The sequence below is a fragment of the Aricia agestis genome, chromosome 5, assembly GCF_905147365.1.
Source record: "Aricia agestis chromosome 5, ilAriAges1.1, whole genome shotgun sequence".
NCBI lineage: Eukaryota > Metazoa > Arthropoda > Insecta > Lepidoptera > Lycaenidae > Aricia > Aricia agestis.
Window position 1 is genome coordinate 6,140,630 of NC_056410.1, and position 13,304 is coordinate 6,153,933.

General features: G+C 33.8%; 2 long non-coding RNA genes across 2 annotated transcripts; both read right to left on the reverse strand.

Annotated features, from left to right (window-relative positions):
• Positions 1 to 6,527: 6,527 nt before the first annotated feature.
• Positions 6,528 to 7,233, reverse strand: LOC121727251. The gene is made up of 2 exons (XR_006035639.1): positions 7,045 to 7,233; positions 6,528 to 6,711 (listed from the first exon to the last, which is right to left on the reverse strand). It is a non-coding gene; the product is annotated as an uncharacterized LOC121727251 (long non-coding RNA).
• A 1,782-nt stretch (positions 7,234 to 9,015) lies between these two features.
• LOC121727250 lies at positions 9,016 to 11,087 on the reverse strand. The gene is made up of 2 exons (XR_006035638.1): positions 10,843 to 11,087; positions 9,016 to 9,197 (listed from the first exon to the last, which is right to left on the reverse strand). It is a non-coding gene; the product is annotated as an uncharacterized LOC121727250 (long non-coding RNA).
• Between the last annotated feature and the right edge of the window lie 2,217 nt (positions 11,088 to 13,304).

Sequence of the window (13,304 nt, forward strand, 5' to 3'; positions counted from 1 at the left end):
TGGGGCGGACGATCAATATTCGATCTTGTTAAACTTTATATACTAGCTTTGCCTTACGACTTCGATTAAGCTTATAATATGAGAGATTTGGTTCAAACATGCATCTTTTGAGTATAAAAGAATATGGACCTGATTCATGTTATAATCATAGTACCTAAATGTTTCGACGAAAGAACTGAACAATAGACACACTTTTAGGAAAACTTATTAAGTACATACGGCTTTTTACAAGTAGATAATGGTTATTGCGATAGTGGGTGCCTAAACAGAAATAAAATAAACTACGTCACAAGACGTTTGATAGAACAAGACGCCTTTGATTTTCCAAAAAGTATTTAATATCTTTATCTTAAATACTTTAAGCCCGGCCGAACATTATCCGAAATTTCTTATCTGAAAAATTCGGACCGATTCGCTCGCCGGAACGCACTCTGTTCATACATTTTGTTGTAGACCCCGCATACTATCAGAATTTTGACGTGTCAAAATGTATGAGCGGGGTGGGGCGTCCAAATTTTTCTGATCAGAAATTCGGATAATGTGCGGCCGGGCTTAAGACTGATTTGGAAAATCAAAGGCATAGATACAAGAAGACAATCCAAAGCATTTAAAAACAATTACTTATCTAATTTAGAGTACTTTAAATCTAGGCCTTGACCCATACGTAAAATAGACACGGAAATACCGTATTGTTTTCTTATAATATCAAAAGAAATTTCCAATCCCAAGTGGGCGCCCGCCCCGAGGCTACTTACTCGTAATTTGTATTGATTAAAAATATTCAGCATAGTTGCAGACGAGGAATGTGGATCCTCATGCAGATTATTGGAGCGATCTCGTAAGAAATACCGAAGACCGATACGTTGGAGTTTAGAGGTAAATTTATAGAAGTGCAGTAGATGTTTTTGCGTCCAGTTTTTTGACAGGAGATAATGTATTCAACAGTTAATGTTTTGACGTTAGCCAATTAATTTTAGAAACCGTATTATTGCCTCTTGTTGGTGTTTCGGTTTCGTTTTTTCCAGATTTGAAATACAACCTTTTTCTCTACCATAAAATTGACTTTCACTTGATAAAAACTAAATAATTTACAGTTACCTGCAAAGCTGCTATTTAAGTGTGGGAACGATCTTTTATGCCCATATTCTTAATGGGACAAAATAAATATAGGCACACAAAACCTTAACAATTTTATTATGCGAAATTAATTTCACGGAAGCAAACGCCGTGGAGATTTTGAAAAACATTGCAATTACTCTTACTATAATGGACTTCAACTCTGCCCTAAGCCCTATTCCATAAATCTTGCCCTTATTTTTATGGTCCTGTTGTGGGATAAACAGTCCTGTCGCCGATATTATTTATGTAACGACTGTTGTTGCCAGGTGAACTAGTTATGCTAAGTGACTGGAGATACAAAAGTTCCAGAAACTTCTTAGTCGCTTTTGACTTTTCCTAATGCATAACATTTGTCATATTCCTTATTGTTTCTTTTGTATCGAGTTCTCGGCGAATTAAATTTTCAGCTTCCTTTGTTCGTAAAGGGAGAGAGACATGAAAAAGTGTTTTAAAAAGAATGCAATAAATTATAAATTCAGACAAGCCACTTAGTTCGTTAGCTAAACCTAAGTCTACTCTTCAAAGAAGTTTTTTGTTGAACAATTTGTTTTTAAAGTTAAACAATTTGTGTTACTTATATACTAGCTACCAAGATGATAAATATTTTATTTACTTGGGTTTTCAAATTATTAAATAAACATTGTGTTACGTGCAACATCTGAAAACTATAACAATTAAACCATTAGACAATGAACAAAACTTACTATTAACATATTATTATTTTTTGTATTTATTTACAGTTAATTTAAACGGGTGATCCCAATTACATTAATTAACCAATTTTGTTCCTTTACTATACAGCTTACGGTGTTGACTACAGAAAACGTACAACAAATGTGCTGCAAAGTGCGATCTGGTGTCGCCAAACCAAAACCTGTACAATATTCTTGCTTGACAATTGCTGCCACCTACAGTTCGTGTACGTTCCCTAGAATTATTATTGCAACTATAAGATACATCGTCGGAATGACTTGTACCTTTCTCCCTCCGTGCTGGAGATCTGTGATGCGAATATGGAGCGGTCACGAAAGATACGTTGTGATAAATTGAAATGTCATATTCTGTTACTGATGTAGATACTACGTACATTGTACAGTTACTTCTATTATTTCCAAGATCTATGAAAAATGAAGGTAAAATAATGAGTGCGGAAAAAATTCATGAAGTAATTTTTAATGCGAAAATGTTTATACCTAGTTCCTCTAAAATGAGTATGAATTTACTTAACCCAAGACGGACTCGCAAGTATTAATAATCAATATACACATTTTAATTAACAAATTCCTAAAAAATATGATTTACTATTACGTTCAACTCCAACTCAGTTAAGAGAGCATGCGAATAAACTAAAAAAAATTGTTTATGTTCCGGTGTATGCAAACAATAATATTTTTTTAGGTGCGGGTAGTTTTAACTAACTTTAGTTTATCACCTGTCCATCATTTCGACTGACGTAAATCGTCTCGACGCTTGTAGCCGTACGTGACGATGAGTCCGGCAACTAGCACATAGATCGTATAAGCAATGATTACTACTATGGATCGAAAAACACTCGTATGAAAGATCCTATTATATCAAAAAGACGTACAAACGCGACTTTCTAGATTAAATTGCATTGAAAGCCTTTTGGCTGTATAAACAAGTCTAGTAAACGTTTAATCGGCAGATTTATATCGCATTCACTTGATAATTCTATAAATATATCTTCTAATGACGTTTACATCCCCATAACTCTTATAAAAGTTTTTTGAAAGCGATTGAATTGCCATATGATCGTCACACCACCTTTTATAGCACTATCATTCGACATTTAAATCCGAGGACGATATTGTAAAGTAAAGGCAATTTATTCAACTAAAAAATAGCATGGCAGTTGCTATTTCAGCATTCAATATTAGAGTATAGATATTTCGATGTTGAGAAAATGCTTCTTACAGCATCGGAGGTGGTCTAAACATTATTTGAACGTGAGTATACAGCGTTTTAGTTAAATAAAAAATCACCCAATGGTCTAAATTCGACCTTCAAAATTATCTTCTTCTTTTGGCTATTATTTCAGATTTAATAAAAAAACAATAATCCATTTTTAAATTGACTTTGAGCTTGTCATTCAAAAAGATGGTAGTGTGCACATTGTAGTGCACACTACCATTGTACATTGGACATTGACGAAATGTTGGCCAGAAGTAAATAATAATTTTATTAATTGTAAACAAACCTTCGGAATTCGGGATGAGACGTTACAGGAGAGTTTAATAGATTCTCTTATCTATATACCTTCATATATTTGGGTGTTTAACACTCGCAAGTTGTTACATTACCCCGGGGTAACGGGTAAAGTTAGACAATAACCGCCAGATTAGCCCGGCAAGGTGAGAGGTTGGACAGAACTGCACCGAGGGGTTGAGGATCCTTGATAATGTTTGACGATGGTATTTGAATTACACTGTATTGAAATTGTAATGTTTTGTAGTATCTACCTTACCATTAAGTAGATGTTTAGAATTTCATTCAGCAGGAGCTGAAGATCGTGAAATATATTTTGGAGTTTAAAGATTTCGTCACGGCAATAGTACTATCATACTAATAATATGTAGTAAGTAATTTATATTATACATATACACCTAGATAGTATATTAAGGCCGTGTTGTGTGTGTGTGGTAGGTATTATTGTGGTTTTGGTGTGCTTTGGTATGCCAAAGCAGAACTTTTAATTAATTACTATTTTTCGAGTAAAAAAATTCTTTCATTTAGTATTTAGCATTGAAAAATAAATCATTCGTTTACACAAAAGTTAGTGCCTAGGTACGAAAAATTCTGCTCAATACTATATTGGACGCACTTGTCGGTCCAAAAGAAATTAATTTATCGAAAAAAAAACTCACTTGGACTGTTTGTAAGTTCAGAATTTTCCCAACTTCGGCTGAAGCCTACTTCGAATGTTCAAAGAGATTCAATAAAACGATTAACCAATAAAGAAAAGAAGGGGTCTTGTTTTTTCTTCGTGTTTGTTTCTTGTTTGTGGTCGGGAATTATTCATCCTTAATCCGTTGCTTATCCGGGATTAACACAACAAGGGAGGTGTTTTCGCCTACATTTTTCAAGAAACGATATCGGCAGCAATGAGTAGGGTGACCGTGATGGAACAAATTTTTGATGAGACGTCATCGTATTCTTATAGGCCTTTCCTTGTTTCTCTAGGGAGTCTAATGGTGGATTTACACGGGTGACTAAAGCCGCACGATTTACGCCGCACGGCGAAAATCGACCGTCTAAATGGCAATTCGACTACGCCGCATGCGGTTAAAGCCGCAAGCTCAAAGTCGTGCGGCCAATGACTAAAATCGACCGTGCAAACGCTCAGTCGCAAGCGATCGCTTGCTGCAAATACATAGCAGAGATCTCGGGCGGCACAGGCGATTTTTGTAGAATGTGTAAATGGGGTGGCGATTCGACTTGGACAGGCGATTCAACTAGTGACTTGCCGCGCGACTAAAATCGACCCATTAGTCACCCGTGTAAATCGAGCATAAGGACGTAACAGTAAAGAAGGATATTCGTTTGTAAATGTTATAAGTAATAACTAATATAATTGCGATGCTGTCCCATGAGACAAGAGACAATAAACATGATGACTATTTTTTTTTTCTTATCGGTAATTGAAAGACACTTAAAAAATAGAAACATTGTAGAAAGAATGACTCTGATAGCTTAAAAATTCACCAAGATATGACAATTCAAATATCTCATAAAAAAGACCTGCTCGAAACGCTCCATACAAAGTGCTACGAAAGTATGACGTCAGTCTTTCGTAGTTTGTACGCATCGGGAGACAACTTTGTTCGACAGGTATATTAAATATTGCGTTTATGAAAGTGGTTTCATAACAAAAGTTGCTTTTAATTGCATAAGTTATCGAATTGTATACAAATATTAAGAAATTTAATTGAAAAAAAATTCGACTTGAATATCCAACTTTGAAGGCGCATAACAAAAAAAAAATACAAATGCTGTCAAGCTGAACTTTTGGGAACACTTATTTTTTACCGTGATTTCTTTATTTTATTAAAAAAATTCGCTAATCTTTTACCTTGTCATCATCCCTATTCGTCGATTGTGCAAATAGTCGCGAAGCTGTCCCAAGCATGTGTTAGATTTGCACAATCGACGATCATTGGCAATCTTAGACGCATTTAAATAACTTGTATTGGTCCATCATGGGTCTTTGCGAAGAAGCGGCATAAATGACTATGTACCTATTTTACCATTCCACTATTTTCTTCTCAAATGGTGCTCCTAGCGGTGTCAGGCAATGTCTGAGGCGGTTATAATAAAAGATGAAGCAATTAGTAATGTTTTGTTTGTCGCCTCGTCACGGCGTCAGGCGTCACGCCACGATTTTTCACTGCTAATCTCCCCGACAATTGTTCGTAAGTTTTCTTAGATCGTCATCGCTGTCGTTACAATTTTTTTGTTCCGATAAAAGGGAAATTGTTGTATTGTTTCTCTCGGACAAAACGCGAAATGTTTTCGCAAAGAAAGGGTCCCAACAATGATGCGTAATGACGGAGAAGATGTATAAATTATACTGTTTTTTGTTGCGCTATTCTTTTTACATTGTGGCAGAAATTTTGTGAAAGAAAATTATTCGTTTAAATATTATAACGACGATGTAGGTTAATTCACAATTAAATCATGAATAAACGGACAAAAAAAAGTTGAAACAGAAACTATCAAGGATGTTCTTAGTTCAATTTCCAATTACCAAAATTGTTAGTATCGCAATAAAATATATTATAATATTATAACAATGACGTATTTCCCATTAAATAATTTACATAACTAAACGAACAAAAACTTAAACGGTTGACAGAAAACTATCAAGGATGGTCTTAGTTCAATTTCCAATTACCAAAATTAATATCGCAATACAATGTATTCAGACAGCGTAAGCACCCCTTACTTTCACGGCTGAAAATATCAAATGTAAAATGTAAATTTAACTACCTAATACGGACTTAAGCCGTACAAAACTGCGCTTTAAAGCGCTGTTTATTTGAAATTTGAGTGGTGTTTTTATGTTTGTCTCGTTGTTGAGAAATAAAAACGTCTACTTGTACCGAGCACCGCGTTATGAATGACCTATGAGTTCGCATGCTCACAGATTATTTCATACGCGCGTATAGAATGACCGTTCACGAGTTCATACCTAAAATAATGTTGTAAAATTACATCATTATTATTATATTATACACTTTGTAGTAATGAATAATATTCTCAGGTTGTATATCAATAACAATTAATACAGGTTTGTCTCTTAGGAGACTAAAAATATTTCTTAATTAAAATTAAGTAAAAATGGAAAGCAAAATTATTTTATAATAAAATGTTAGAAGAAAAAAATAGGCAAAATCTGCTATCCGTTTACTTCTTGTTTTATACAGTCTAATTACCATCCAGAACGTCCAGGTTGGCAGTAGCAGGTACCGTAGTAGCAGAGGGCTCGGATCACGTTCGTAGTGGTTTGTTGACAGACGATCACACACTGTTTGCTGTCGAAGCATCGGTATGCCACTAAGCCTATTTTCAGTGCTAGAAATGTATTAAAATATGCATTTTCAATTAATTCAAAACCATGCCCAGCCCTGAACCCATCCGCTATGAATTTCATTGTGGATACATATCATAAAGGGCACATACATTGATTTATAAAATATTGTAATTAACAAAATTAAGTGATATAATAGTTATATCATTTCAATTTGTTACCAAGTAGTATTCTTTATATTGTATCTTAAAACAATTCCAAATGTTCTACAGCCTATTCAATTCAATTCAAAGCACATCATAATTTTTACTTTCATGTATTTTATCAAAATGGACATAAATATATTTAAAGATTTAATAAAATTAAATAAGTTTCACCATTTAAAACACCATCATCTTTATCATCACGTCCTTCGCAAATGGATAACGAGCACATTATAACAAGCGCAAGCAAGAACAGAACACAAACAGTTTTCATTTTTGTTTCCCACTTTGCAGCTCGGCAGAATGCTGTCGTTAAAGGTTTCAGGATCTTTATATACGTTGAAAATATATCATTAGATACGCGCAAATCAATTACAATTCGAATAACCATGAAATTTTTGGTATTACGTTGTGTGCAATCTCAAGAATTCACTGTGTAATTGTATTATGACGATTTCATTGTTACTCTAATACGTATTATTTACGTTTACGTTTCGCAACGCTTACACGGTTTACCGATTACATTAATTGCATTACAGATAGGTAATTGCTTTACATTAACTATCATAATAGAATAACCTACTGTAGGTATTATTGTAATAAAAACATATATGTTTTATGCCTACTCACTTCGAAGCTACCTTACAAGTATAAAGTAACTAATCTATGTCAAGTGTCTCTTAGGTGGTGGTGCATCGCAGGCAGTTTGTTTGATATAATGCACGTCGCAGCCGTTATAGCTCCAACCCACTTATTTATAATTGTTACTGTTTTCATCGCCCCGCACTTGGCAGGTTTTTTTTTAATCATAATATTAATTTACATTATTATTAAAAATTAACTATAGACTGAGTAGTTACTAATATTGTTCTCAGATGGTATTAATGTTAAAAACAATCAACACTGTTTTGTTTGTTAAAAGAACTGAAATATTTTTTTATAAAAAAAAAAACCGGCCTAGTGCGTGTTGGGCCACGCGCAATATAGGGTTCCGTAGAACCGCTGGCTTTTGATAATTTTTGTATGGTCAATGAATGTACATTTATAACGTCGCTGGCCCCGGGCAATAAAGCGAGAATTGCCGTACCTATACGCCCTTTTTAATGTTATTGGATTTTTGGCTTCTCTGAGTATCGGTCTATCACCCCTATTTTTTTCATATTTTTTTTAAATAATATTTTGTTATAATAAATGACAATGACAGTTCTGACAGACAGACAATGAAAATTCTCTTAAAACTAAAAATGTATACATACATTACTCTATTGAACATAACACAAAAAACCGGTGAACATCCACTACATATCTTAGCCGCAATATAATCAAAATTTAAATTTCTGCAATGGTAACCTGAGGTAGATGTTATAATTTTAATGGGAGGGACATATATTCTTGGTATAGACTATAGAGATTAATATTTAATCTGATAATTTAATATTGTCTGCCTATATTCATAGGAGAAGTCAAGTCGGGTCACCTAATTTTCATAGACCCCCGTTAACGATTCGTGCACCCCCTATTTTTTCCCACGCAAGCGTAGACCCCTATCGGGCTCCCGTGATGCCCTGGGGGTACACCTGGACCACTTTGGGAATCAAGATCCAAACTATCAAGGATTGACCACTTTGGAAATCACAAAAATTAGTAACTCAGTAGGTACAATGTATTCAGAAAGCGTAAGCACTAAGCACCCCTTTCTTTCACAGCTAAACTTATCAAATGTAAAATGTAAGTTTAACTACCTAATACGGGCTTAAGCCGTACAAAACTGCACTATAAAAGCGCTGTTTATTTGAAATTCGAGTGGTGTTTTTATGTTTGTCTCGTTGTTGAGAAATAAATACGTCTACTTGTACCGAGCACGGCGTTATGAATGACCTATGAGCTCGCAATTCGCATGCTCATAGATTATTTTATACGCGCGTATACATTGACCGGCCACGAGTTCATACCTAAAATAATGTTATTAAAATTACGTTGATATTATAATATACTTTGTAGTTGTTAAAAATATTCACAGGTTTTATATATTAGTCTTAAAACAATTAACACTGTTTGATTTGTTAGAACAGTTTAATTTTTTGAAAATTAAAAATCGGAAGAAAAATTACCGTCTAATCAAAAGTCAGAAGTAAAAAAAACAAGAAATCTGCTATCCGTTTATTTTGTGTATTACAATTAATACTACCATTAAGAATGTCCAGGTTGGCAGTAGCAGGTATCGCCGTAGCAGAGGGCTTGAAGCGCGTGTATAGTGGTTCGTTGACAGACGATTCTACACTGATCACTGTCGAGGCATCGGTATGGCGCCAGGTCTGTTTTCAGTGCTAGAAATGTAAATTTTAGTGTCAATTAATTCTATATTGAATATTATTAATTCTAAATTAAAAATCGAAAACCCGTTTGGTGTTAATTTTAAGATCCATATTAAGAGCGGGCTGCCAAATTTTGCTGTGTTTTCTAATAAGTATTTCGATCCCTGAAGACGATTGACTCAAATGAAATTGAGATTTATTTAATCATTATAATATATTGATTTGATATTAGCCTAACGTAAAACACGATTCACTTATTTTGACTCGATAGTTATATTATATTTTTTGAATTTATGAATATTTCTGGGCTTTTCAACAAATATCTGCTACACTTATTGAGTTACTATTATTAAATAACTTGCACTACTACAATCACACACTTTATAAAATAATAGCTAAAGGAAATATTAGTATTGTATTTAATTTTCAAGTAATCATCAAAAACATTTTTAGGACTTACGACCTTCACTTTCATGCTATAATCGGGAACCATTGTTACGCGATATTTCGCGTGAGCAGCTAATAGTTCACTATTAGCTGCAGCGTAAAGTACAATTCATGCGGGCACGATTCATGGAATCATATCACAATTGGAGGATAGCGGGGTGTGTACTGTGTAGGCGGGGCTAGCGTGCTATGATATTTTTGGTAGCCCGGTCTTAAAAAGGGCACTGTATACATTTGAATCATCAATCAATCAAAACAAACTCTGTTGATATTTATATATTTGCAAGTTAAGAAATATTATAAGGTTTTGTTATGCGTCCTAGGTTAAAAATATAATAAAAGCTATAATAATTCCTATAATTTAATTTACAAAATAAACATATAAAGCGTGTTTTCGCCTATAAGAGTTTTGACCAGGATTGTTTGAGATTACTTAGTCTATTAACACTACTATGGAATGCCATTATAAGTGTATCTAAGCTTATAACGGCATGCGATAAATCAATAAAGAGAACATTTTATCCTACTGTGTGCTGTTATAATCTAAGTGATGTTATTAAAATTAAGTAAATATATATTATAATAAAATAATATAAAATCACTTCTAGAGAAATTTAAAATCAGACAAGAAATATAAATGTTTTTCAGTACTTTAACTTTAATTTACTTATAATGGCCATAAAATATAAGCTTATATGAGGTTATAACTATAAATATCAAGAGTGATTGTGCCTCAGTGTATATATATTCCTGGTAGATGCTCCTCGAGGAGTCTTAGGATTTAAATGTTCCTAAGATATTATCCTAGAGCCGGATTATATAAGTATGAGTTACTAGATTAATTTCTCCTGAGTGTATTCAGTTTTGTTCCTAGCTATTACAGGAGTCTTAATCCAGTAGTGGCCACGAAATATGATCCTATATACCGATATAAGCTCAAATTATAGGATAAAACGTACTGAAGTAAAAACGGCATTCATTTATGCTGATAAAAGTGCAGTAGCAAATACCAAAACCATCATCGGAGCTATAAAAGTCCACATAGCATTATAAGATCGCATTACAGGATTATTTTGCTGGTTGGGATTGTATATAAATATATATGATTCCAGTTGTTTGACAATTTACTCAGTATTTCAAGTGTTCAAAGAAATAAATAATATTTACTTTAGTATTAAAAAAATGTAATTGAATAAAATATAGATCTCACCTTCGTTACCTGCATTATCACCAATACTACGAGTACGTGCTTCGCTAACGGATAGCGAGCACATTACGAGCGCAAACAAAAACAGAACACAAAAAGTTTTCATTTTTGTTTTCCACTTTACAGCTCGGCAGTATGCTGTCTTTAAAGGTTTCAGTGTCTTTATATACGTTTTAAATATATCATTAGCTACGCGCAAATAAATTACAATTCGAATAACCATGAAATTTTTGCCATCATGTGTAACAATCTCAAGAATAAACTGTGTAATTGTATTATGACGAATTCATTGTTACTCTATTAAGTACTATGTATTTATGTTTACGTTTAGTAACGGTTGTTCGGTTTACCGATTACATAATTGCATTACAAATAATTGCTTAACATTACGTCTATACTCTACCTATATATTCTAATTTGAATTTAATAAATTTTATATGGTAGTAAGCAAAAATATGTTTTATGCCTACTCGCTTAAAAGTAACTAATCTATGTCAAGTGTCTCTTAGGTGGTGGTGCATCGCAGGCATTTGCTTGATATAATGCACGTCGCAGCCGTTATAGCTCCAACCTACTTATTTATAATTGTTACTGTCTTCATCGCCAACGGTTGACCTGCCCCGCCCCCCTCGGCTGATCTAAATTGGACGTTCGAGACGGGGATATAAGAGGACGGGGAGCTCAAGCTACGCTGGTTTATCCCTGGCCAAGGGTAAGCCTGAAAGTAGCCAGTTAGGTCGGCACGGACAATTTAGTTTTCTTTCATAGTGTCTGCGAGCGCGACCTTTATTGCATTTAGCATGGCACTAGAACCTCATACATCATATAAACGACCCGGTGTTGGCCATTACTCCTATATATTTGATGTAATCTTTTGTTTTAATAATTACTTGGAACTGGAAGCTCATTCGGAGCTATTAAATATACCATTGCTTTTATGAAATGCGTTCGGGAGTAGATTTTTATTGCTGCTATTGTGAATTATTTTGGTGCATAAGATTGTGGAGTTGCAACAATTACCTTTGCAGCTTTTATGTTTATTGTACTAGCCTTTGCCCGTTATTTTGCTCGCGTGAGGAAAGTTTTTTAAAACAGAATTTCTTAAATTTATTACAGATGATGTAGAGTAGACTCCGGGAAAGGCCAAAAGTATGGTCGTCATAGTATAATGTAATGTAAATGTTCCAAAGATATTATGTACGTATCATACGAATAACATTTTTACAGCACAAATAACTACAGCTACTATACAGCTAATTCTATATTATCTGTATTACTCGTAGTTCAATTCAAGTGAAACGTTTTATGAATTTTCATTGTCATTACAAAACAAGCGGATGGTTGTATCTACATAAGATTCAGAAACATTCAGGAAACGTTCTATTCAGGCTATTATACGAATGTAAAACACTGCAGCGAGCCAGCTCTCCTGCTGGATACAATTTTACTACATGTAAATACAGGCTGTTGAGAATTCGTATTTAATATTTTAACGTCATAATATTGTAAATGTGATGGTAATTGTAAGAACTTCGATGTGTTATCGAAGTTAAAATTATTGCTTGTAAGTGAAAAAAATTCTAATGATAGTTTCTAAGTAGTTTACGTTGAACCTTAAAGGTTATTTTTTAATTAAAGAAAAAACGAAAAATTAATGCAAATAATGAATATATACATAGATTATTGTTCTGAATTATTATTGCCTATAATAAAATCGTAAACAAAACTTCTTGTAATTTTACTGCACTCTGTATATAAAGTTTAAAGCGACTCGTAGAATTGTCACAGGGTGCGTGAGCCGAGCGCAGCGGGGCCCCAGCGCAAGTGTTTCAGCTAGCGGGTGGTCCTTTTTATTTCCTAAAAAATTACACTCGGAAATTATATGTAAAATGTACTTAAATCGCATAAACAAATTATTTAAGATTTAAGTCTTTCGTGCTTTGTACTAAATGTATTATTTTAGGTTTCTGCGTTAAAAATGTGATGGCTACAAGTTGTAGACAGGTGAATGTAATATGGCTCCAAAATATGCAATTAGGTACATAGAATCAACAATTTTTACATATCAAGTTAAACATGTGCATTGTGCAATACAATAATAATAATAATTATTCACTTCTGCTTTACCTATTAAAAAAACACTTAGAGATTTGAAAATGTGCTTTTCAATCAACATTGTAAAATTTCCAGAGGTTGTTGATGATTTATCATTGTGCTTGAGTAATTCTATTAGGCGGTGCTTCAGTTTTAATGGCGCTCAACAAAATAAGGACCTTAAAAACTAATGTTCAGTCTTAAGGCTGCCGCAAATACCTCTTTGTGACTCCCGACGATACGACAATTGCCACAGACCTGGAAATACTCGCTTTTCTTGCTCCCCATTTAGCATAACCGATTTTAGACCCTAAAACGTTTAAATAAGGCACAGTTTTAATCGTCCTACCAAAGGCGAAGTAAGACGCCGA